We start from the raw sequence: 25,153 nt of genomic DNA, 5'->3' as shown, positions 1-25,153 counted from the left end.
CAGTTTTATAGCAAGTGGGCAGTTGCTATCAAAAACAGTTACTCCGTGTACTGTATAGAACCTGATAGAGTTTTCTACTTGACTTCTCCTGCCATTTTAACTGAAAGTTAAATAGTTAAGTGATTAAAACTGAAAGAAAGAAGTTGGTAGCATGAACTTTTATAGGCCCCACTCACACTAGCATTTTTGTCAAAAGAAGATCCAGGGAGATTTGATGATGCAATACTGAATCAAAATTCCCACTATGTTTACCCCAATCGAATCTCTCCATGGTAATTTAACCCTGATGAAATTCACATTACCATTTGTATTTATTTAAAATGGAGCCACTATTTCAATTGTTCTCGGGGGGAGGGGTTACATTGTCAAGCTAATGATGCGCATCTACGTCACACTGCTTAGCCAAATCCCCAAACCCCCAGCCTCAGAGGGTGGCAATGGCAAGCCCCAGAACAAGCCTTAGCAAGAAATAGGTTAGCCTTGGGGGGAGTCACACTCTCTCAGCCAAGAACCTTCTGCAGGTTATGTTATGTTATTGTTTTATTTCTTGGAAATAGGAAAAAACCACCCCATACCCACAGCCCCACTGAAAGGATTTTTCTATATGTCAAGCAAATCATGCTCACCTTTGTCATATTGATGAAGTGAATATTTAAAGGTGCTGTCCAGTCATGCAACAATAAATATGTGCATAAGCTGCCAAAAAAAATTTTTTTTAAGTCTAATGATGTTCCCAGAAAAAATCCCTTCCTGGATTTGGTGAGCCCTGGGCTGGGAATCAGACATTGGTGCAGATAAGGGGACTGATTGGCAGAATAGAAAAAAAAAAAGCCAGGCTGCACTTTATGCTGAAGAAGACTGCTTTAAGCCTTAGGAACAGAGCTCGGAAAAGTTACTACAGCTCGCTGAATCCCCAGCCAGCAGTGGTTATGCTAGTTGAGATATTCTAGGAGCTTTGATACACAAAAGTTGTCAAACTTGCCTTGGAACTCACCAGTCTGTCCAAAGCAAGCTCACTTTCCTGCCCATCTGGCCATGAAGTCCAGTTCATGCAAGCATGCTCTCACACAATCTTTGCAATCCTTTTCATCAAACAGATACACTTTTTGAGACATTTACTTGCTACAGAAATGAAATAGACAAAATAGCTTAATTGTAGCTACATACAATATTACTTAGGACAGCTGTGCTAAGCTAACTGTCCAAGATGGAAATATCAAGTAGAGCCTGAGACTTACATATATGTTGTGTAAGCTCTTGTTTCAGGCAATGGTAGAAGAGACTGAGGCACGATGGGCTCTGGAGCAGCACCAGCCCAATATTTCCATACAGGCATCACAAACCCAATGGAGTGAGAGGGGTGAGTTCCTATCCAGTCTGTTTTAAACCATTTATGGAAATTACCCAGACCAGTGACATGGACCAATTAACATCTCAGAAGCAGGGCTTGTGAAAAGTAAATAGACAAAGTTTATACTAACATGGTTTCCCACTTCCAATATTATTATGGTAGCAGGAAATAGACTAAATTATCACCTCTGGGTCAGCTTGGCCAGGAATTACTCCTACATTATGATGAAATAACTTCTGCCTTTAAGAACATCTTAATGTTTCAGATAGGGAGTACCAGAAAGCTTCAATAGGCGTGTCTCTATGGGAGTGCTTTGATTGTGTATTCCTGCATGGCAGGGGGTTGGACTGGATGGCCCTTGTGGTGTTTTTTTTTTTCCCAACTCTAGGATTCTATGTTTCTATGGATCCAGGCAGAAATCCACACAATTTGTCCCTGTGTATAAAAAAATACTCACTGAATGATGTGGACTTGGGAGAACATAAAATACAACTACATTCGGCCCTTCTTATACACGGATTTCTTATACATAGATTCAAGCACCCATGGTTTGAAAATGTTCCAAAAAAGTATAAATTTCAAATATCAAACCTTGAATTTCCATTTTTTATAAGGGACACCATTTTGCTATGTCATTATATTTAATGGGACTTGAACATCCACAGATTTTGTTATCCACAAGGGATCTTGGAACCAAACCCCAGCGTATTACAAGGGTCCGCTGTAGTTGGTTTAAAGCCTCTAAAACTGAAGGGTGGATTTGTTTGTTGCTGTTAACTGTCCTCAAGTCAACTCTGATTCATGGCCATCCATGGATGAGACATCTCCAAGGCCCTATACCCTCTATTGTTCTGGTTAAGTCTTGTAGATTCCACGCAGCCTTCCATCCTTTCGTAGGAAGGTCAATAAAATAAGGACCCAGCTTGTTGGAGGTAATTGGTTTACACGCTGTAAACCACTTGGGGAGAGCTAGTTCACCGATAAGTGGTACAGAAATGTACTTGTTATTGCTACTGCTATAAAGCACTTTTGGAATTCCTTGATGTGCTCCATTAGCCATTGTGTGTTTATGTGGTCCCTAATGCCTATATCTTTCCTGAACCCTGCTTGCATCTTCTGGGATTTCTCTCTCCATATATAATTGGAATCTGTGTTGCAGAATTTTAAGCATAATTTTGGTTGTATGGGAAATTAATGCTATGGTCCTATAGTTGCTGCAGTCATGTCTCCTTTTTTGTGGATGGATATGTATATTGAACTTTTTCTGCTTTTTGGCCAGCATTTTGTTTTTCATATTTGTTGGTATATTATTGGAGTTTATCAAACGGGAGGAATTTCTCTTAAATTCGAATGAAAAGAAAGTGGGGCCAGAACACATTCACTTAGTCGCTAGTTTTGCGCAATTACGTGAATATGCACTGCATTCAAACTGGCTCCCCATTGCCCAAAAATAGCATGCCATTGCCCAAATTTGCATGTGGCAGTCTATCACGCAATAACGTGAAACCCCATGATTGCATTCGGACTGACTTCCCATTGCCCGAATTTGTGTGTAGTGGGTTATCACGCAATAACGTTAAACCCCATGATTGTGTTCAGATTGCCATCAGATTATACTTCCAATTCCCTTTGTCTGATAAACTCCTTAGTTAATACATTGGACCCTTGTTATACGCTGGGGTTTGATTCCAAGATCCCCTGTGTATAACAAAATCCGTGTATGCTCAAGTCCCATTAAATATAATGACATAGCAAAATTGTGTCTCTTATAAAAAATGGAAAATCAAGGTTTGATATTTGAAATTTATACATTTTTGGAACATTTTCAAACCGTGGATTCTTGAATCCATGTATTAAAAAATCTGTGTATAAGAAGGGCCGACTGTACTACAGTTGATTATATATGTGTGGACTGTAGCAGTTCAATTTGAATAGGATGGAAAATATGAGAGGTGACTTTAAAAACGGAAGCCAGGATGCCAAGCAAGATGGCGTAAGTCAGGCTAATCACAGAGTTTACCTCACATTACATTGTGGCTTCCTTCATGATGTCATGGCATCCTATGTCTGCTTACACTCATTCCACACCAAAGACCATCAATGTTGCAGGCAGGCTGAGGTGGGAATGGTCAGAACATCATATCATGAGGTAATTTCTATTAACTCGGAGGAAAGGGGGAGGGGGATTGTTGTGACATGTGGGTGTTTGTCATAATGTCTAATTTCAGCCTCATTAAATATTCATCATCATCATCACCACCACCACCATCCTCATTATCATCATCATCAAATGTTAAAATCTCATTAGACTATGGAGATTATCACACGGGGATAAGAAATAGGAGAAAAGTGCTATGCTGTCGTCATGTTTGTGCAATCGCAGGAAGATTTTCACATGACGTCATGCACATACTGTACTTGTCCCATTATTGAAGCAGTGTGCTAGTGCAATTTCTCATTAATGGCAAAAAAGCGTTAATGGCTCGCCATTGCTGTAGCAAACATGTGAAAGGCAATCACATTTCAATAGCACCATTGAGAATCGATCATTTAACCTTCTGGAAATAAATTGAATCCCCCAGTCCTTTAGTGTGCCATTCTGCAAAATCACTTCCTGTGTCACATTTGTGAGTCACAAGAGAGTTCCTTAGTGGCAAGAGATTACCCATTTTGTTCTCTCTGATCACAACCCCTTCTTTTGACATGTGGAATGTAAAAGCACTATTTTACCGTTCATGAATTGTTAATGCCCTTTTATTGCGACACCATGTGAAAGTAAGTTTTACAATTTTGCCATTGTATTGTTCTTGCTAAATAATGTTAGAATAGCATTATGAAAGTGTACCTAGCCCCTGTATGATAATCTTCTATGTATACAAGGGCTGCTGAGTACACTTTAACACAGCAGTGCCACAGTACAGCATAATCTGACATGGATTGCAACTTAATCTTGGGATATTGTGTCTGCCTACTGCTTTAATAGCCACAAACAAGCTGAAATCATTCTGGATATGCTACTGGAAACGTCTAGCATCGAAAGGAACAAAGCATTTCACTATAGCAGCACAACACACATATCTATATATGTGAGCAAATGCCACTGGTATTCATTTTACAGTATCAGCAGAATTTCCCTACTCTTTATTGTTTAAATGCACTGAGTGAACTGCTGTTCCACGTCTTCCACTGCAGATAATGCTGCTGGAATTTCTTACATTTATTATTGCTAGTAAAACACCCCTGAGGAGTATGCAATGCACTGAACCATGGCTATGGTTCTTGTGGTCCTTTCAGTGCCCATCACAGGTTATCCTACCACTGCTAGTAAGTTTTGTACTGCTCAGTTATGGCTCAGTTATGATGGGGAAAACATTCCATATACTGACCAAACAGCATTCAAATATATGTGTGGTCCATACTGGATCAACCAGTAAAGCATTATCCTCCTGTCTCTCCTAAAGCTGTTCTCAGTGCTGGAGAATGAAATAAATTACCTGAGGTGGAAAGTCTTAAAACAAGATTCCAGCCAAAACTGGGGTTTGATCCAAGGGGAAGGGTGAACAAACCCCCTAGCAGGAAGCCAGAAGGTTTATCAAGGTCTCTTCTGTTTCTAGAAAGGCTGGTTTTGATTAAAGAAGGAACTAGCACCAGCTCTCCCCTCTCTCACCCCAGTAATGCACAACACACCATCCTCATCTCCTTCATTGCCAAGATGCTCTAATAAAAAGCAGAATCAAGCCGGGAGGGAGGAGAGACTCATATTGGACAAAGATAGCCCTTCTGCACAGTCAAGCAATGCAGGCACCTTGACCAAACAATACATATCTACACACAGAATTTTACTGCTTGCCTGTTTTTTGAGTTTTTTAAAAGACAGATCTTGTGACAGGTTACATGTTCTCCCTGAAGTAGGTAGGGTCACCATGTGTACTATTTTCTACAGTCCTCTTTTTAAAGACGTTTGAGAGAGCAGTCCTCTGTTTTGGAACAAATGTCCAGTGTTTGCTAGCTAAAAAGATAAAGAGCCATAAACACCACCAATAGGAAACTAACGTTTATAGTAAATGGCTTTTTTATTTTAAAAAAAAAAGTTAATTGTATTTAGATTCAAAGGGGCATGTTTATTTTAATAATTCATTCCAACTTGGCATTTAAAGTTTCATTAAATTATTGAACTAAAACAAATACTGGAATGCAGGAGAAAAATCCCACTCATGATTTCATTCCATCCCCTTTGTGTGCATGGAACAGAAGGAAACAGGTGCATGAATTTTGGGAAACCCCATTTCTCACCTACTCATCCACTCACCTGAGAGGGGAAAAGTAAGGTGAAAAAAGAACTTTACCTCCATAGGAAGTGTATGGGATATAAAAAGCAATCACCAGAAGCATTATACAAGCTGCTATGTTATGCACCTTTACCTATACCAAGCCAAATACCAGAAGTGCTAAGAACCCCCTGTATTGAATTGCAAAGGTAGGTAATGGATACTTGTAAGACTGTCCAATGTGCATTGGTGCATGATGCACATCAGCATATGATGCACACTGAAGCACATTGTGTACCAATGTGCATCACACACCAATGTGCACAGTGCACTGATATGCATTGTGTACTAATGTGCATTGTTCACTAATGTGCATTGTGCACCAATGCACATCAGGCACTTAGCCTGCTATGTTATGTAGTAATGTAATGTAACAGCAGCCCTCTGCTGGATATGGATGTTACACAACTGTACAATTCTAATTTCCACAGATATATCCACGTACAAAGGCATAAGACCCCAACAAGATTTTGATGATTATCTGTAAATGTAAACGATAAGTCAGACCCACCCTTTATTTCCATCAACAATAACCAGATCTCTGCCACTTCCCCCATCAAAAATACTGCACAAGAACAGACTTCAGAAGTTGTCTTCCAATACAGAACAATAATTCTCCTTGTTGCTCTCCTCCTCTGATTTTTCACTGCTCCTTCTTCCATGCATCCTCTCCTGTCTTCCATCATACCTCCTGCTCTTCCTCTTCATGACTGTCTTCCTCCATTCCTTTCTCTCACCCCATTTGATCTATTTTTAAAATTGTAATTTTAGACATTTTGTTGTTGAAATATTGTTGTAATCCCTCTTCGATCCATCAGGAGAGGCGGGAAAATAGAAATAAAACCTATTATTATTATTATTATTATTATTATTATTATTATTATTTTGTATCCACTCCCCACTCTTTTCTGTACAGGCAAACCTTCCTCTATGGGGCTCTGCACCACAAGATAGCATGCTACCATCTTCCTCCTGTTCCTTGTTGCATGTCACACTCAGTGTCTTTGCCCACCATAAGTGGAAAACTCCAGAAAGAGTGGTGGGAAAGGCAGGTGGGGTGCAATGTAGCAAAGAAAAATACTCCACACACACACACACACACACACACCAATATTGCTCTCAAAATAATGCTATATTTCATCAGAAGAAAATGTATTTGCTTAACCTAGTCTTCTCCACTGTGGTGAGATATACATAGTCTTTCTTTCTATGCATGCATCTACAGATATTACTTCATGCACATTTTATACAGGTATGTATCCTCCTTTGTCTTTGCCTTGGTGATGCATCTTTAAAATCTAATGTGGGTTGAAAAGTTCTAGTCTGAAGTGTTGTAACCAAAATTATATTTCTGTCTCACTGTGGCTTTGTTTGCAATTGCATGAATAAAAACAACATGTTTGACTTTGCTCTCCATCAGAGCTTTAAAATGTTACTTTTGGGGAAATAACAACTCCCAGAATTTCCCAGCCAGCATAGCTCATTTTGAGGAAATTAGAGTCCACAAAAGTAAATTTCCAATCTCTGCTCTCCACATATTCTGCACTTTTCCACCAACAAGTGAGGAGTGTTCAATGAAGTCTTGTAAAGAAACCCCAGAATTCATGTCTACTCTTTGAAAGAGGGCAAGGACCTTGAGAGGGACATCAGTGTGGAATGGGAATGGTTGCCTCCTCTCAGTGAGAGTTGCTAGATTCCATGTAATTTTGATTGGGAGTTTAAATAAACTATCCAATAGGCTAAATCTTATCCCTCAAAAATGTTCAGCACCTCGGATAGCTCTGTCAAATTTCAGGCTAATCTCCAAAATGGATTCACTGCCCAACTAACATGGAAGTCACCAGTTGCTTCTGCCACCTGTGGTAGCATTTAAATGAATCATACAGTTCCTCCACATTGTAAAAAAAGAGGGGGAGGGGAGGAGACAGCAGTTTCCCTTCCCTTTCAGGGTGATTTGCAAAAAATAAACCAAGGCTGGTCCCACTGCACAAACTGAAGTCCTTAAATCAGCAGGTGAAAGGACCCCCCCCAAAAAAAGAAACCCCAAAACTAACATTGACCAATTTTAGTAGGTTGCACCTAAACCATCTCTTTCAGCCTAGAATCATCTGTTTCATATATGCAAGGGTACTGAGACTGTTGCACAGTGTTCAGATGTCCACAGGAGATTGTGCCAGTTGGCTTTGCCAACCCTCCATCCTTGGCAGGGTGAACTCATTTCTAGGGCCACCTACTTTTTGTGAACTGTTTGCTTTGCCATTTTGCAATTCCCTGCTTGAGAGCTGGCAACAAAACCAAGACTCACATTATTGTTGGTTACTGACTAAGTGACTGGTGTATGGTGTGGACATTTAAAAAAAAAAGGGGGGGGGAGGGACAAGGCTGTGATAAATAGCCAGGCAAAGTCACTTGCAGTTCAGTGTTTTGGGATAAAGTAATCATTTGTTCTAAAGTTTGCAAGCCTTTCTAGATTCATAAACATTTTCTCTTCCTATCAAGAGGTTATCCAAGTGCAAGCACTGGCCCCAGTTATATGACTCCACAGAGACCACCAGCAGGCCCTAGTCAGATGTCCTCTTTGCTAATATATTTATGATTCTGTTTTTCATTAAACCCAAAAATGTATTTGATCCTGTCCCCATTTGAGAAGAAATTATAGCTCAAAGTGCAAAGCATGTTTTAAAATGTCGTTATCCATCAGAGTGACCTACGAACGGTACATGACGACTTTCCCTTTGCAGCTTATTCTGCAGTTCAGCATTGTCGTCATCCTGATCTGAGATGTCAAATGACGAGGTCCATAAACCAGCTTTATTATAAACACCAGCATCCTCTCCGAGACAATTTGAAGGGTTATAAAGGGGCGGGGGTGGGAGATTACAGAAAGGTTTAAATTCATGCCTAGGCCCATCAAACCCACTAACATTACAGTGTTTCTGAACTAACTGGGCCTGATTCCAGGCATTCCAGAGGGAGAATGACTGAGGGGATTCAGGGGGGGAAAATTGACTAAAACCTTTCGCTGTCTCTTTTCAGCACCATTGCAAAATACTGCTTGAAATGCAAGCCTGAACGTTCAAATTGCCATGTTTTAAACAAAACACAGTGTTTTATTGTACTGTGCTTCTGAAATGGGAGCTGAACTCAGGAATTTTTAGACCTCTGGAGGTTTAAGCTATACAAACGCTGGCTCCACTGTGAGCCAGACCCAAAAGTTTTTGAAGTTGCTGTCTGTTCCCCCCCCCCCAACATACACACACTTTTTATGACAGCAAAAACAGAGAGCAGTCTGCACTAGAATTTCAATTAAAATTGGCTCTTTTGTTTTGCATCCGTACAGAAGAAAATATAGATGTTGAAGTCCTACACAGACATGTCTGAGTACACATATGTGAACAGATTCTCCTTTCTTTCTTTCAGAGTTTAAAAAGGAAATTAGAAACCCTTGTTTCCCAAAAGTTGCCTCAGTTACTTTACAGAATGTGTCAACATGAGTAATGATAGCAAAGGATATGCCAGGACCATAAGAAAGAGAAAAAGCTTACAAAACTGCAGCAGTCAGAGATATATGCCTTAGTTTAAAAAGCTGTACAGCTGGGATGAGCAGCATATAAATATATGAACATGGACCTGTATTATGAGATAAGAAGTATTCTTGGCCTGTAGAAGACATATATAGAGCTTTTTGAACTAGGGACCTAAAATGCATCACAGGCACTCCTGGAAAATGTAGTTATAAGGAGGAGGAAAGCAGGATGGGCAGGGAATTGTTAGCCATTCCCAGTGCCTCCACCAAATTATGATTCCAAAGATTCTTAGAAGTTATGACCATTAACATTGTTGGAAACCATTAGCAGTGCAGACTCAAGACTTTTACTGTCTAAACTGGAATTTGAATGCCTCCCAACTTTACTAGAACTTTTTTTTTTCAGGAGGGGGATCTTGCTGCTCCTTTCAAGATGCCAATTCTTGCCTTCTCTTTTCCTGCCCCCACCCCACTCCCAGAACAATCTAAGGCAGCATGTTTCCCTTTGGCACATAGCAGGACTAAAAAGGAATCTGCACATGGCATCTAGCTTGGCAATTCCCATTATTGGGCTGTTTGTTTATTTACTGTCTCTGCATCTACACTGAAGTGAATACCCACCTATAGGTAGAATTCATTTTCTGTGTGATTCCTGAAATATCAACAATCATCTGGTGTTTTAGCAGAAAATCCTTTAAAACACTTTCTGCAGTGGTTGTTGTGGTTGTTGTTGTTGTTGTTGTTGTTGTGTTCTTTCGAGTTGTTTCTGACTTATGGCAACCTAAAGCAAACCTATCATGGGGTTTTCATGGCAGGATATTTTCAGAGGAGGTTTGCCATTGTCTTCCCCTGAGGCTTAGAGCATATGTCATGCCCAAGGTCACCCACTGGGTTTCATGGCTAAGCTGGGAATGAAACCCCTTTCTCCAGAGGCATAGTCCAACACTCAAACCACTATGCCACATGGGCTCTAATGCAGTGTTAGTTAGCAGCATATAGTTTTATTCACTTAGAATTAGCATAATGCAGGATCTAAACTCAAGACAGATATGTGTTCTATTTAGTGGGTTTTTCTCAATGGAAAAGCATCCAAAGCAGTCAGAAGTTTAGATCACACACTATTTTCCTTTAAAGTTTCTAATATCTGACAGGATAGTAATTTGGTGAACCAATTTAACAAACAGATTCAATTACAGAATTGTCCCTATAGTGTTTCTGTCTTCTTTAGGTTAAAGCTTGCTCATCGCACACTTTGGAGTCTGCTCAGTTGAAAAATAAAATGAGGAAATTTCATGTGGTTGGCAGAACTTCCAGGACAATAGGCAAGACCTTGAACTTCAGGAATTTGTGACTTAATTCTCATGGCTTTGTAATATGGACATCAGTGCTAAATGTATGAGTTCTAGAAGCTATTGACAAGTTTCACTCTTATATCCAAGCATCAACATGTTTTATCAACAGACTTCTTTTGTCCACTCATGAAACCTTTAAAGTCTGAAACAGATGGGCCAAATAGAGCGGTGGGAGACTCTGCCAGGGCTGTTCGTGCCAGGACTGTGGCAGCCATATGTGCCCAGTCCCAATTCGGGCCACCTCCATTGTCCTGAAGCGAGCTGCTGGTAGGATCAGATTCTATCTACTCTTTCTTGGCCTGGTTCTTTGCAAATGACACCAACTCAGCACAGGCCATGTTTGGGATGTGTGTCATGTAAACGGCATGTCCTCAGCACGACCCAAAACAGTGTCATGTTGCCTATGTATTTCAAGCCAGAGCCACTTTATAGAAAGTTGTTACTAAGGATGCATTGTGGAACAGTCAACTCAAGAAGCATATATGGATGGCCCAAAATACACGGGCCAAAAGATCCAGTCATGTTAGAGGCATGCTATTTATACAATGTGCACCTCGAACAAAGCCAGAAGCTCCTGGTGGCACAAGTTGGGGCCAGTGGTGGCAACCCACTTTCAGAGCAAGCCACGTGGTCGCCACAGTCCCAGCCTGCTTATGGCTGGAGCAGCCTCAGGCCACTCCTTCCCACCCATCTGTTCCAGGCTGATAACTAAAAATTTCTGCTTGGTCACAATGTAATCATTAAACCAGAAAATCCAGAATGTGTGAAGCTATTGAGAATATCAGCAGTCATATATTATTAATAATGTTTTAGTGCAACAAAAAACTTACCATGACATGATGTTATGCCCCCTGTATTTCAGTGGATTTCATTTGCAGGGAAACATGTACCGTAACCACTTTACATTTGTCATTCTGAAGTTTACCATATGCATCCTTCCCACAATGAAGTCCCATTCTGGCCAAAGTGAATCATCATCATCATCATCATCATCATCATCATCATCATCATCATCATCATCAATGTCATCGTCATCATCCTGCTTTCTCCCCAAAATTGAGACTCAAAGCAGCTCACAATTTAAAAGAATAATACAATTAAAAGCATGAAGAAAATGACCCTTAAAATAGAATCAAACTATTACAGTATAAAAACACAACACACACTGAAAGAATAAAATGCAATTTTAAAAAGAATAAAAGCTCTTAAAAAGAGTAGAAGTAGAGATAAGCATCCATGCATGTTCCCATCTCTGCATCTCTGCATGTCTCAATCTCTTATGTTCACACTGAAGGTCTGTCATATTTCCATGCATCCATGCATGGGATGTGTTTCCACGAATTCATTCATGGGGTGTATTTCCATGCATCCATGCATGTTTCTGTCTCTTATGTTCACCCTGGAGCTCCATGTGTTTAAGTACTAATCATGTTGTTATATTTATATATTTCAGGAAAGATCTTTTTTTCCAAAGACTGCTACTTTAAATTCTCCAAAACATATTTTAAGAAGGAAATGCTTTTGTTCCTAAAGTTAACATTCTCCTACCATCACTCTGACCCACAAGCCACAGAACACTGTGCCATTGACCATCAGATCAATAACAACATATTTCCATTGCATTACAGAGAGAACACTGTGATGCCTTCAATTGTAACCTGCAGAGATACATAAGGTTCATGTGTCTTCAGGCAAAGGAAGAAAAAAAGATCAACATTTTACTGCTGTATAAAAATATAATGACAATAATACCAAGGAAATTAAATTTCATCAAACTACGTTACATTGATATTATGAGCCTGTCTTGAAACCACAAGAGGAACAGAAATGTAGCCATTGCATTTCTGTCCTTAACTTGTCCTGTGTTGTTTGAGGTAAGGTAAGGACAGAGTTACAGTAGCAGCCTTTTTAAAAACAAAAACAAAACTCAAATCGTTCATATTCTTGGCTTCACTTAACTATCATATTTTTAACACCTCACTGCTTGAAGAACCAGGCAACTTCCAGCTTCACAAAATATCCCACAGAAACAATGTAGATAATAGATCCATTTTGAGCCAGATTCTTGGGAGACAGGGTATAAATCAAATAAATATTTTGAATAATATTAAGATTCATCTGTTCATCAGTGAAGGTAGTCCTGCCACTGATTCAGACTCCAACTGTTCCACAGCTCTTGCTGTGTGCTGCTGGGGATGCCTTAATCATTAGGCACTTTAGGCACAGTGTCTAAGGCCTACAGATTTTTAGGGCCTATGAAAACAGGATTAAGAACAACAACAACAAAATCCAGGACTTGGGGTGGAAAACAAAATTTCAGAATAAAGATATTTTATAGTTTCAGCCACAAGTTAGAAATATACATTTTTAGAGGGGGAAAAAATAAAATAAAAAACCTCCCTACTGGTACATCAAGGAGAGGCAGAGAATCAAATACAAGTGTTCCTAAGGTCTCTGTTATGTGTCTTGAAGTAATTTCTGATTTATGGTGATCCTAAGGCAACCCTATCATTGTTACTGGCAAGATTTGTTCAGAGGAGATTTGCCATTGCCTTCCCCTGAGGTGGAGAGCATGTGATTTGCCCAGTGTCACTCAGTGGGTTACATGGCTGAGCTGGGAATCGAACTCTGGTCACCAGAGTTGTAGTCCAGCAGTGTCACACTGGCTCTTGAAAACCTTAATGCAGTCATGGCTTCTGCAGCCAATTCAACATCACGTAGAAGGTGGCCTTCTGACAATGAGACTCTCTTTGATCAACTAGGCTAGTCCTAGGATAGCATATATGCCATCCATTACCAGGATGATACTTACAGGCTTACAAGCCTAGTAAATCCTATCAGAACTTGTATTCCATAGCATAGCTTTTAAGAAACCAGGGTAACATCCAAGCTGCAATGAGGAAAAAAAGTAGGACCTTTGGATAAAATAAAGCAAGCAAGCTCATAAGCAAGCATGAGGAGCACCAGGGCTGGGCCAAGATATTTTGTAGCCTGAGAAAAAAGACATGATGCATTCCCTCTACCTATTCCATGTACAGAAGCCAATGAGACTGACAAAGCTATTGGACTTCAACAGTGCTGATGGGACAATGTTTTCCAAGGTACCTAGGGACAGCCATAAGATAGTGTAGTACACAGAACATAATCTTTCAACATTTTATCACTAGATTCAGCAGCCTATGGCAGCCACGTCCTCCTGTCAAATGATAGGGCCAGTTGAGCCCCAGTTATCTATAAAAGATCCCTGTGCCTTCTGTTCGCTGGCATCCCCACTGGAATATTTTCTCAATTGTTGCTTCCACAGTGTTGTTGTTGTTGTTGTTGTTGTTGTTGTTGTTGTGTGCCTTCAAGTTGTTTCTGTTCTTACAGCAACTCGAAAGTGAACCTTTCACAGGGTTTTCTAGGACTGAAAATGTGTGACTTGCCCATGATGACCAAGTGGACTTTCATGGCTGAGAGGGGAGTTGAACCCTGTTCTCCAGAGTGCTCCAGATCAAGTGCTGAAACTACTACACCACACTGGCTCTCAGAGTATCCAAACATCAATGCACAAATATAAAACAAACACACTTGATTGTAAAATGGTAACAACCACTATCTAGCCTTGAAGCAGGAAGCCTTAAGGGAGTGGTTAGGGGGTACACTGTTCTCTGTCTTTCAATTTTATTTAAATAAGATTTCCAGTTTTTTTAAGAAATGAAGGAAGTTCCACTGTGTTCAAATTGCTCCCAACTCTTGTATGTGTGCATAGGATTATCATAATATATGCCCATGAGTTTTACCATACAAGTGTAGACAGTGGCATTTGGGTTCATAACTGGTAAACAGAGGTTCTCAACTTCAATATGCCTTATCTGTTTACAGACCCAATGTCTGTCACGAGAAATCTAGAAAATGATACAATTCAGAAACCCGTAAGAAACAATAGCTGAACCACACACTGTATGGTTATTATACTGTATGTTGTATTTAGAAAAATATCGTCAGTAGCTCATGAATTCTTAGGCACGGATATGACTAAGCTTTCTTTTGTCAGAGTATTGGAGTAGTGTTAGTAATGCAGAGTAAATTCATCACTGTTTAACAACAACAAGCAAAATGTGGAAATAAGTGGACAATTCACACAGTGGAACAAACATGCCAAAGCTGGTGAATGGGAAACAAAAGGACACATTTGGTTTAGTGCATCTTTGGTTTAGTGCATGCTATTCAAAGTGCTGCTTCAAGGACAAGTGCCGGTACATGAGTGCTGCCAGTGACTGGAGAATTTCCGGGAAAGAAAGAAACAATTGTAGCCAATGGGCACAAAAATGTTACCAGTCCTTCGTGCATGGGAAAGAAATAATGCCAGACCTCACCACATCAGATAGTTTTAGATGCACTGGTTAGCATAAGACATTGTAAAGTATAAAGCCATTGTAAAGTATTTCACATACTGGGGCAATGAAGTCTAATTCATACATTTATGAATCTGTACTGACAGTGACTGACAAGGAAGGAGATTTCAGATTTCGATAGATCACTCAATGAAAAGGAAAACATCTACTCTGTCTATGGAAAGTATGAAAAAGGCAAAGTTCATGCTAGGGATCATTAGGAAAGGAGTAAAAATGCAAAATTGTCAGCTTTGCAATGTCTTTGCTGAAATCTATGATAGTACCACACTTGGAATACTGTGTAGCGTACTGATCATGGATACTCTAAACCTAGAGAAGGTGCAGGAAAGGTGCAGAACTGATTGTGGGACTAGGACAGCCCTCCTATAAGGAAATGTGATAGAATTTGGGGCTTGTTAGTAAAGGAGGACAGGGTCAGTTATACATGGTGGGAAAGTGGGATACATATTTTCCTCCATAACAGTAGAAGTGAGGATCATCTAATTAAGCTGTACAGTAGGAATATCAGGATACATGAAAGGACATCCTCACATCATCTATAGTTAATGCCATTGATACTCACAAGATGAGGTAATGGCCACCACATTAGATGACTTTAGAAGTGGGTTGGATTTGAACAAATTCATAGATGATATAATGATCCATGGCTACCAGTATCTCAAGTACAAAAGGCAAAATGTTTCTGTATACTAGTCACTGTAAAACAATATTGGAATGAGGCTATTGCCTTTCTGCCCTGATTCAGGGTTTTCCAAGAGGAATAAGTTTGATCATTTTGAAAAACAGGATGCTGGACTAGATAGATTTTTGGTTTGATCCAAAAGGACTCGTGTTCTTAGGTATCTTGGTTCCCGACCCTAGCAATTTAGCAATAATTGCTAATTTTCAAGCATCCAAATTCTTTAGATAGTTGTGGCAATGACAGTGAAGAAACCATGTGCCAATACAACTACTGCAATGTTCTGTTCTAGCCTGTGTTTGATCATGAGCCCCACCGTAACACCATATTAGCCCTTTCTTACAGGATAAAACCATGTCACTAAAACAGAGAACAATAACAGATTGAGTCACAGGACAGCTTACTGAAGCAGCAGTAGTGTCCCTCTAGTCAGAACATAATGTATAAAGCACCATCGTCCCAAAGCCTCCATTTTTCCTTCTCCTTGAATCACAGTTAAATCATATCATCCTCAAGGCAGTAGCTGTCACACAAAGGAAAAAATCCTATGCTTACCACAATCCTGCAAATCACATGTGGAACTAACACTTTATTCAGAAAGTTCTCCAAGCAACCCATATGTTTTAAATATGAATGAAATGTCAAAGTGATCTTGCCAAGTTTTGGATTTGCCATGTCTGGGAATAGTTTCAGATGATACCTTATAGGAATAACAAAGTCTCTTCTGTAGGACATTGTGACAGGGCAGCATGCCCCAGGTACCATTTGGACGAGCAGGATTTATGATTAAGGATCTAGCTCCTCTTTCTCTTTTTACCCTACCTACCTAGTCCTGAATGGACCCTGGTTTCTTAAACCTGAATATTTTCTCTTTAAGCTCTTCAGCCCAATTTCAGAACATATCACCTTTGCAGAAGTCCAAGTGCAGAAAACAACAATCAACAGAACATTGTGGACTGACTTAAGTTTACTTGATGTCCCATGGTCAGTATATTTGCCTGAATTGGATCCAGACTTGAACGAGTACCATCTAATCTCCGCAGTGAGCCAAGTGGCCCATCTGTGGAGCTGGCCCTATTGCAATGATTAATTTAAAGGCATGGCCCAGCTGCCTTCCAACAGAGCTGAGTTTATTGTGACGTCTTGCTTCCAGGTTCTTTTAAATAATTTTTGAGTATTTTCACTTATTAATATTAAATTCTGCTTATTTATGATATTCACAGCTACAACATCAGTTCTTTTATAAGCCCACAACTAAACAAAGACCACAGTGTCCTTTGTTTGTGAAACAATGTTCTAGTACAACTGAAGCTGCAAAAATCCTTCCTTGTGGCTGATGTGTCAGAGGTGCTGCTGGATGATGGCCTCAGATTAAGCCCAGATGTAGTAAGTAGACTGTGGACACTGAGAGAAACTTTGGAATTTTTTGTTCTTAAACTGAGAGCTGGCTTCCCATGTGGCTCAGAGCAGTTTTCAGGAGTGAAATGGAAGTTACTGTGGAATGAATTAAGGGTGTGCCCAGTAAACTCTAATAGCTTGTGCTGGCAGAAAATCATCATCCAACTATTAGTCTGGAAACCAAGCCCAAGGAGAAACTGTTGAACGTATGTTTACCATGGAGAAAAGATGACAAGGTGATGGATCAAACTGTAAGAAAAGAAATGTTGACAAAATATTATTTATATTTTTCTTCATTGATTAATTTTTAATACCCCCATCCTGTATGAAAAAATTGAGAGCCAGCATGGTGTAGTGACAATGACTCTGTGAAACCAGGGTTCAAATCCCCCGTTGAGCCATGAAACCCACTGGACGACCTTGGGCAAGTCACATGCTCTCAGTCTCAAGAGAAGGCAATGGCAAATCTCCTCTGAACAAATATTGCCAAAAAATCCCCAAAATAGGCACACCATAAGTCAGAAAGCAGCATAAAAGCACAGAACAATAAGAAGATGATAAAAAGCTCTTAGGATGTGTACAAACAGAATAATGTTAAACCATTTAGTATATGTTTAACATTTCAAATAGTAAGATTAAAATTACTGTATATACACATATAAATATAGAAATTTTAACCCAAAAAAATCAACCCCCAAAAACGTGGCTTGACTCATCCATGGGTCATCCAAGGTAAGTGCTGAAATTTAACTCATATATAGAAAGGGGGGTTCATATATATATATATATATATATATATATATATATATATATATGAACCATCCCACTTTTTATGAGTAGATTAGCAAAAGCTTAGTCCATTTCAAGAACAATAAAAAAGTACTGACTCCCCTTTACTTTCACCATAGTGTCGCTTCTGATCTTTTTGAATGCCTGAGTGGGAAAATGGCAGCTCTTTGAGGCTTCTCCTCAAAGGAGTGCTGAGAAGAACTGGCCTTTGAAGGATTTGAATAAGACATCTCTGTGTGTGTGTCAGCTTTTCTGGTTTAAAATCAGGCAAATTTATCAGATTAAAGTTAAAAGTTATAATCACTGCTAACATAGCTGCCATTTGCTTTGCTTTGCCTTTACATCCTTTTTAACATGTGTTTGTTTTCTTAGACCCACCTGTGCCTAGTCACCTCTCTCACACATCGCACAGCTACTGTTTATCATAGTTCCCTCCTCATCCATCCAGCCTTTAGGGTGAGCACAAGCAGTTATGCCTACCAGAAACTGGTTAGTCCTTTGGCATTGTCTCCCTTTGCTTCCTCCTTTACATCCTTTGTTACGTGTCCATATGTTTTACCCTTGACTTCTCATATCAAAATCCATAATTTTGGTCCCAAAACCTGCCCTCAGTTTATACATCAGGCTTCCATAACAAGGTCATTCCACAGCTAGGGTGCTACCAAGGCCTAGGTCCTTCCACAATGTACTTTCCTCACCAGTGGGACTCAGAGGAGTGCACCTCCAATAAACTTCAATTCTCAGGCAGACATATAGAAAGCATATAGAATATATATAGAATTGAATTATCACCACCATTGCCACCACCGCCACCACCATTTATATCCTGCCTTTTCAACAAAACCAGTGGCTTACAAATTAAAACAAACATGAAACAACTATCTAGGTCCTACATCATTTAGCCCTTTAAAGGTCATCCCAACACCATGAATTCAGACCACTAGCATACTGGCAACTAGTGCAATTCCTTTAAAACCTGTGTTATATGGTACTTACAGATGCTCCTATAAATAAGGATGTCAAGAATTCTTGTTAATATTTGCATCTCTGACACACACACACACACACACACACCAAAAAAGAGGAACTGTTTTTTGGACCTGAGACATCCTGATGAAGAAAAGGAGAGCACATCTATATTGGTGCTCACATTTCGGTGTGTGTGGGGAGAATATTTTTGTGTATGTGTGTGTGTGTTGTGTGTGTGTGTGTGTGTGTGTGTGTGTGCCCTGTTATTTCTGGTCAGAAAATGGATGTGGGTACAGAAAACATGCTTTCTGCACAAAGACAGTACAGTGGAAAATCCACTCATTCCCATTGACAAATATTGCTTTGCATGCATAAAAGCCATTCTCTGTCCCCCACAGCTGTGTTTTCTCCACTGGAAAATTACAGGTAGTTTTCCTGTATAGGGTTCAGTGTATATACTGATTCTTGCACAGAAAACCCACATGTACTTTTCCTACATAGGAGACATGCTTTGGGGAGCAGTAAATGCGTTTTCTGTGCACAAAACAAATTTGTGTGTATGTGTAAGTATGTGTGTGCAGGAGACTGTGAACATTTCCCACAGCTAAGTCCCAAACTACAAATAGTGCTTGAAAAATGCACAGAAACCATGACTTTCTCATAATGTGGGGCATATATCAGTGAGATCATTTACTTTTGCATACGGGAACAAAATAAACAAAGATTTATTTGCATATGGACTAGCTGTAGCTCCTGAATAATACTCAAGGACAGCCACACACAGAATTTCAATAAGCTAATCAGAAACGTGACTCAAGTTATACCTGTGCAGTAGAGACCAGAGCTATCAAACTAAATGAAGCTGGTCCCAGGCACTGAGCCAGTTGGACTTTGAGAGACATATCTACAAGCTACATACCTGCTCAAACAAGGGAAAGTGCAACCTAACCAAAGGAGTTTCACCAAAGGCAGGCTGCTTAACCAGTTCCCGGACTTAGTAACTACCTGTCCACACAACCTTCATCTTATTTAGATTCTGCTTTGGTTTATTGGCCCTTATCCACTTCATTAGAACATCCAAACAGTGGTCCAGCACCTACACAGTCCCAGTTGACTTTAACAATATGGAATTGTAGATATGAGAGATATCAGCATAATGGTGACACCCAGCCCCAAAACTCCTAATTACTTCACCCAATGGGTTCACTATAGATATTAATCAGTACAGGGGATAGGATGAACCCAGTTGACAGAAATAGAACTACAGCAGCACAGTGCCTCTCATGCGCATCTCACAAAGCTCATCCAACAGAGTATTATGGTCATTGGTATAAAAACTACTGACATATCCAGTATGTCATTGGATCAAGAGGGACTCACTCCTCCTATCTTTCACCCAGATAAGAGCAAATAAGGATGTTTTGATACCATCCCCTGGCAAGAAATCAAACTGAAAGGGAATCTGTATCCTCCAAGCATATCTCAAGTTGTCCAGCCATCAAACTCTCAAGCAAAGGGAACATTAGTGATGGGACAATAGTTCTCATATGCTTTGGGTCCATACAGGTTCTATTCAGCAGAGAGAGCACTACAAATTCTTTCAAAATGGCAGGCATATACCCTGAAATAGAGAGACATTTTAAAACCCAATCAATTACGTCTACTGGATTTTCTCAGTCACCCAATCAAATCACTTCTAGTAGATCTCATAATCAAGATGAGCAAGGCTAAAGGTGGGATGGTCTAGTTCAAGCAACTTGTCCACATCATCAGGCCACAGCCACTGAAACAGATCACAAGAAAATTGACCAGATGGAACACTGGAAATTTCCCCAAACATTGCAATAACAGTGGCATCAGATTCCAAGCAATTAGGAGTGAATGCCTCAGAGTAAATTTATCAGAGCGGTTAACCAAGGATTTCATTCCTAGTCTTTTTAAGCATGATCCCAATTCTCCTCATCACTCAGACTAACTGCTGATTGCCAACCTCACTGCTGTATAACAAGCACAAGAATCCTTATTAATCTTTCTATTATACTTACTTTGTGACCTATGCCACCTACATTCCAGCCATTATGCATCCTTTTTCATTGTCCATTGATCTGTGGCAAATCAAGGGGAATTATTGGCTCAGCCATCTTAGAATGGATGCTTGGAAGTGAGTGTATCAATGGCTCTACCAGCTGATCATTCTTTGGCAAATCACCAACTCATCAGCTCTATCAGCCAGAAAATGTCAGGGAGCATTCAAAAATCCTTCATAAGTCTCTAGGGGGGTGGACCATTATAATCAATTATCCACTGCTCTGGGGATAATCTGCTACAGCCAGTTTCACATGTAAATTATCAGATCATGATCACTGGGTTTTTTAACTCTCCCCCTTCCCACACCATCAAATCATTCCTGGTATGACCATCAGCTAAAAAAAACAGGTCCAGCATGTGTCCTGCCACATACGTGAGGCCAATAATGTACTAAGATAGCACCATAGTTGTCATAGTAGCTCAGGCCCCACCTGGAATATTGTGTCCAGTTCTGGGCACCACAATTCAAAAAGGACATTGAAAAACAAGCGTGTATAAAGGAGGGCAACTAAAATGGTGAAGAGTCTTGAAACCATGCCCTAAGACGTTTAGTCTGGAGAAGAGAAGGTAAAGAGGTGATATGATCGCCCTGTTTAAATACTTGAAGGGATGTCATATTGAGGAGGGAGCTAGCTTGTTTTCTGCTGCTCCAGGGAACAGGACACGGAACAATGAATGCAAACTGCAGGAAAAGAGATTCCACCTCAACATTAGAAGGAACTTCCTGACAATAAGGGCTGTTCGACAGTGGAACACACTCCCTAGGAGTGTACTGGAGTCTCCTTCTTTGGAGGTCTTTAAACAGAGGTTGGATGGCCATCTGTCAGGTGTATTTTGATTTAGAGTTCCTGCATGGCAGGGGGTTGGACTGCATGGTCCTTGTGGTCTATTCCAACTCTATGATTCTTTGATTCTATGAATCTCAAGCAGGTCTCATCAGGATAGCCTCAGAATGGATATTGAGGTCCTCTCAAAGTGCTGTGTGGTGAGTCTTCAGTACCAACTCTGAGACCACCTCTACAAGCTCAGACAGAAGACTGCTGGGCAGTCAGGTGCACTGTACACCAGAACTTGTTAGTGGTAATAGCTGTCCAACAATGGAACAAACTGCCTCAAAAGGTGGCAGACTCTCTTTCATGGGAGCATTTTAAACAGAAGTCAGATACCATTTGATAGGTATACTTTAGCTATGAACTGCTGCACTCATAAAGGGTCCAAATCCACAGTTCTTTGACTATGCAAAATACAACCACTAGGGTACTGTGCTAGAATGAAACAATTCAAGATGGTAAGACTCCATTCTGCAAAAGTGGAGTTCACTTGACACTCTGTAGTGGTGGCATGTGGGGATCTTCCTTGTTTCATTTGACACGTTATTCAGGCATTGGACTATGACTTTGATTTGAATCCCAGCTTGGCCACAGAAACCCACTGAGTGACCTTGGGCGTCATACTTTCTCAGTCTCAGTGGAAGGCAATGGCAAACCCTGCTCTGAACAAATCTTGTTTAAAAAAACTTTGTGATAGTGTCACTTTAGGGAAGCAATAAGTCAGAAGCAATTTAAAGTAACATAACAAAAACAATGTATTTACTAGCATGGTAACCTGTGGCAGTACTTTGTTGTTGTATGCCTTCAAGTTGATTCTGATTTATGGCAATCCTAAGATGAACCTATTATGGGATAATAAACTTTCAGGGAGGTATTGCCTTTACCCTTCTCTGAGGCTAAGAGAAAGTGACTTGCCCAAGGTCACCCAGTGAGTTTATATGGCCAAATCAGGATTTCAACCCTGGTCTCCAAAGTCATAGTCCAATGCTCAGAACTCTACACCACATTGTACTACCAATCACATTTTAGAGGGAAAGGGAAAGAGAAAGAGAAAGAGAAAAGGAAAGGAAAGGGAAAGGGAAAGTTAAGTCACATTTTGGGAAGTCATAGAATCATAGAATCATAGAGTTGGAAGAGACCGCTAGGGCAATCCAGTCCAACCCCCTGCCATGCAGGAAATCTAAATCAAAGCATCACCGACAGATGGCCATCCAGCCTCTGTTTGAAGACCTCTAAGGAAGGAAACTCCACCACACTCTGAGGGAGTGTGTTCCACTGTCGAACAGCCCTTACTGTCAGGAAGTTCCTCCTAAAGTTGAGCTGGAATCTCTTTTCCTGTAGCTTGCATCCATTGTTCCATGTTCTAGTCTCTGGAGGCAGCAGAAAACAAGCTTGCTCCCTCCTCAATATGACATCCCTTCAAATATTTAAACTCATGTCACCTCTTAACCTTCTTCTCCAGCTAAACACCCCAGCTCCCTAAGTCGTTCCTCATAGGCATGGTTTCCAGACCCTTCACCATTTTAGTCGCCCTCCTTTGGACATGCTCCAGTTTCTCAATGTCCTTTTTGAATTGTGGTGCCCAGAACTGGACACAATATTCCAGGTGGGGCCTGACCAGAGCAGAATAGAGTGGAACTATTGCTTCCCTTGATCTAGACACTATATTTCTGTTGATGCAGCCTAGAATCATATTGGCCTTGTTAGCTGCCGCATCACACTGTTGACTCATACTGTATATATATTCTAAAATATATTTCAAGCCTTAGATGCTTGAATCCATGGATAAGGAATCCATGGATACAGGCACATAGCCAGGATTTTGGGAAGGGGGGGGCTAGGGCGCGGCGGTGTGGCGGCATGCACACGCCATGGGCACATGCACCATTCATTGTATATAACATAAATTAATGGAACGAGAGGTCCAGACTCCATGGACCTTCCCCCTTGGCTACATCACTGATGGATATGGCAGGCGAACTGTAAGATTCACCCTACAGTTCCAGTTCTCCCCCAGTTTGGCCATGTAGGGAAAGAACAACAGGCTATATACCACCAAATCAAATATATTCTGTAAAATGTACTTTACAGTACACTGCTCCCTCGGGTTACGAAATTAATTCGTTCCGCGGCCGCTTTCGTAACCCGAAAAGCCTTCGTAAGCCGAATTGCCATAGGCGCTAATGGGGAAAAGCCGCGTTTCGTGCGAAAAAGCGCCGAAAAGCACCAAAAAATTTTTTCGTAACCCGAAATAAATTCGTAACCCGGAACAATTATTTCCAATGGGATTTTTTCGTATCCTGGAAATTTCGTAACCTGGGTATTTCGTATCCCGAGGTACCACTGTATTTCCTTTTACAATCTTATGTTGTACATTTTCTGAATTATTCACTAATTCCCACCCTCCACCTACCTAAAAACCAATTGTTTCAAGTTTTGCAAGTATGTAAGAAATAAGGATGTGAAAATCTTTTCCTAATCCTATCTTTTTCCTTCCCACCTTTGTTTCATATGTTCAATATGTTTCATATATTCAAAAGAGCTCTGGTGGCACAGTGGTTAAATGCTTGTACTGCAGCCATTCACTCACAAACTGTAAGGTTGTGAGTTCAGTACCAGCCAAGGACTCAAGCTCAACTCAGGCTTGCATCCTTCTGAGGTTGCGAAAATGAGTACCAAGCTTGTTGGGGGCAATTAACTTACACATTGTAAACCATTTGGGGAGTGTTTAAGTGCACCAATAAGCTGTATAGAAATGTATTTGCTATTGCAATTGCTTGCTATTGCCTTTTTTTCTGCACTGAATTTGCAAAGAAAAATTAAATGTTTTCCCTAAGATAGGCATTTATTTACACATTTAACCTAAACTACATGCTTTCCTCCATGCACATGTGTTTATGCATATTTTTCAAATTGATGCACTGTAGCCATTGACATGTATGGGAGTTACTAAAAGGCTCCTTTTATTGAGCTTGTTAAAGGCAATAAAATTCTTTCCATTCCTAATAAGAAGCCAAGACCATGAGAGGAATTATTCATGATCAGACCAAAAGTTCATCTTGTTTCCTACCATAGCCCACCAGAAGCATATCCACAACAAGCATGTGAGGACAACAACCCTCTCCCATTGCTGCTGCTCTTAAAATGGTAACCACATTGTCTCTAAAATACTCAAATATTTCCATTCGTCTCAAACATTTCCAAATAGTCACCAGTGACAATTATCATACAATATATCAGATCTTTCCTCTGTGCATTGCAAACCCTCTGTCTTGGAAAGCTCTTGTGAACATTCTGCTGAATGTTAGGCATTTTAGTTCCAAAGACTCATGCCTGTGGCTTTGTGGCACATAGAAGTGTCTATTGTATTCACCCTTCTTCTCGACCACCTCTGAAATTTCCCAGTTCCTGAAGGCCTGAACTGAGTCATGGATGATTTTACCTAC

This window comes from Sceloporus undulatus, chromosome 1 (assembly GCF_019175285.1).
Source record: "Sceloporus undulatus isolate JIND9_A2432 ecotype Alabama chromosome 1, SceUnd_v1.1, whole genome shotgun sequence".
NCBI classification, from domain to species: domain Eukaryota; kingdom Metazoa; phylum Chordata; class Lepidosauria; order Squamata; family Phrynosomatidae; genus Sceloporus; species Sceloporus undulatus.
This window is presented reverse-complemented; position numbering follows the sequence as displayed.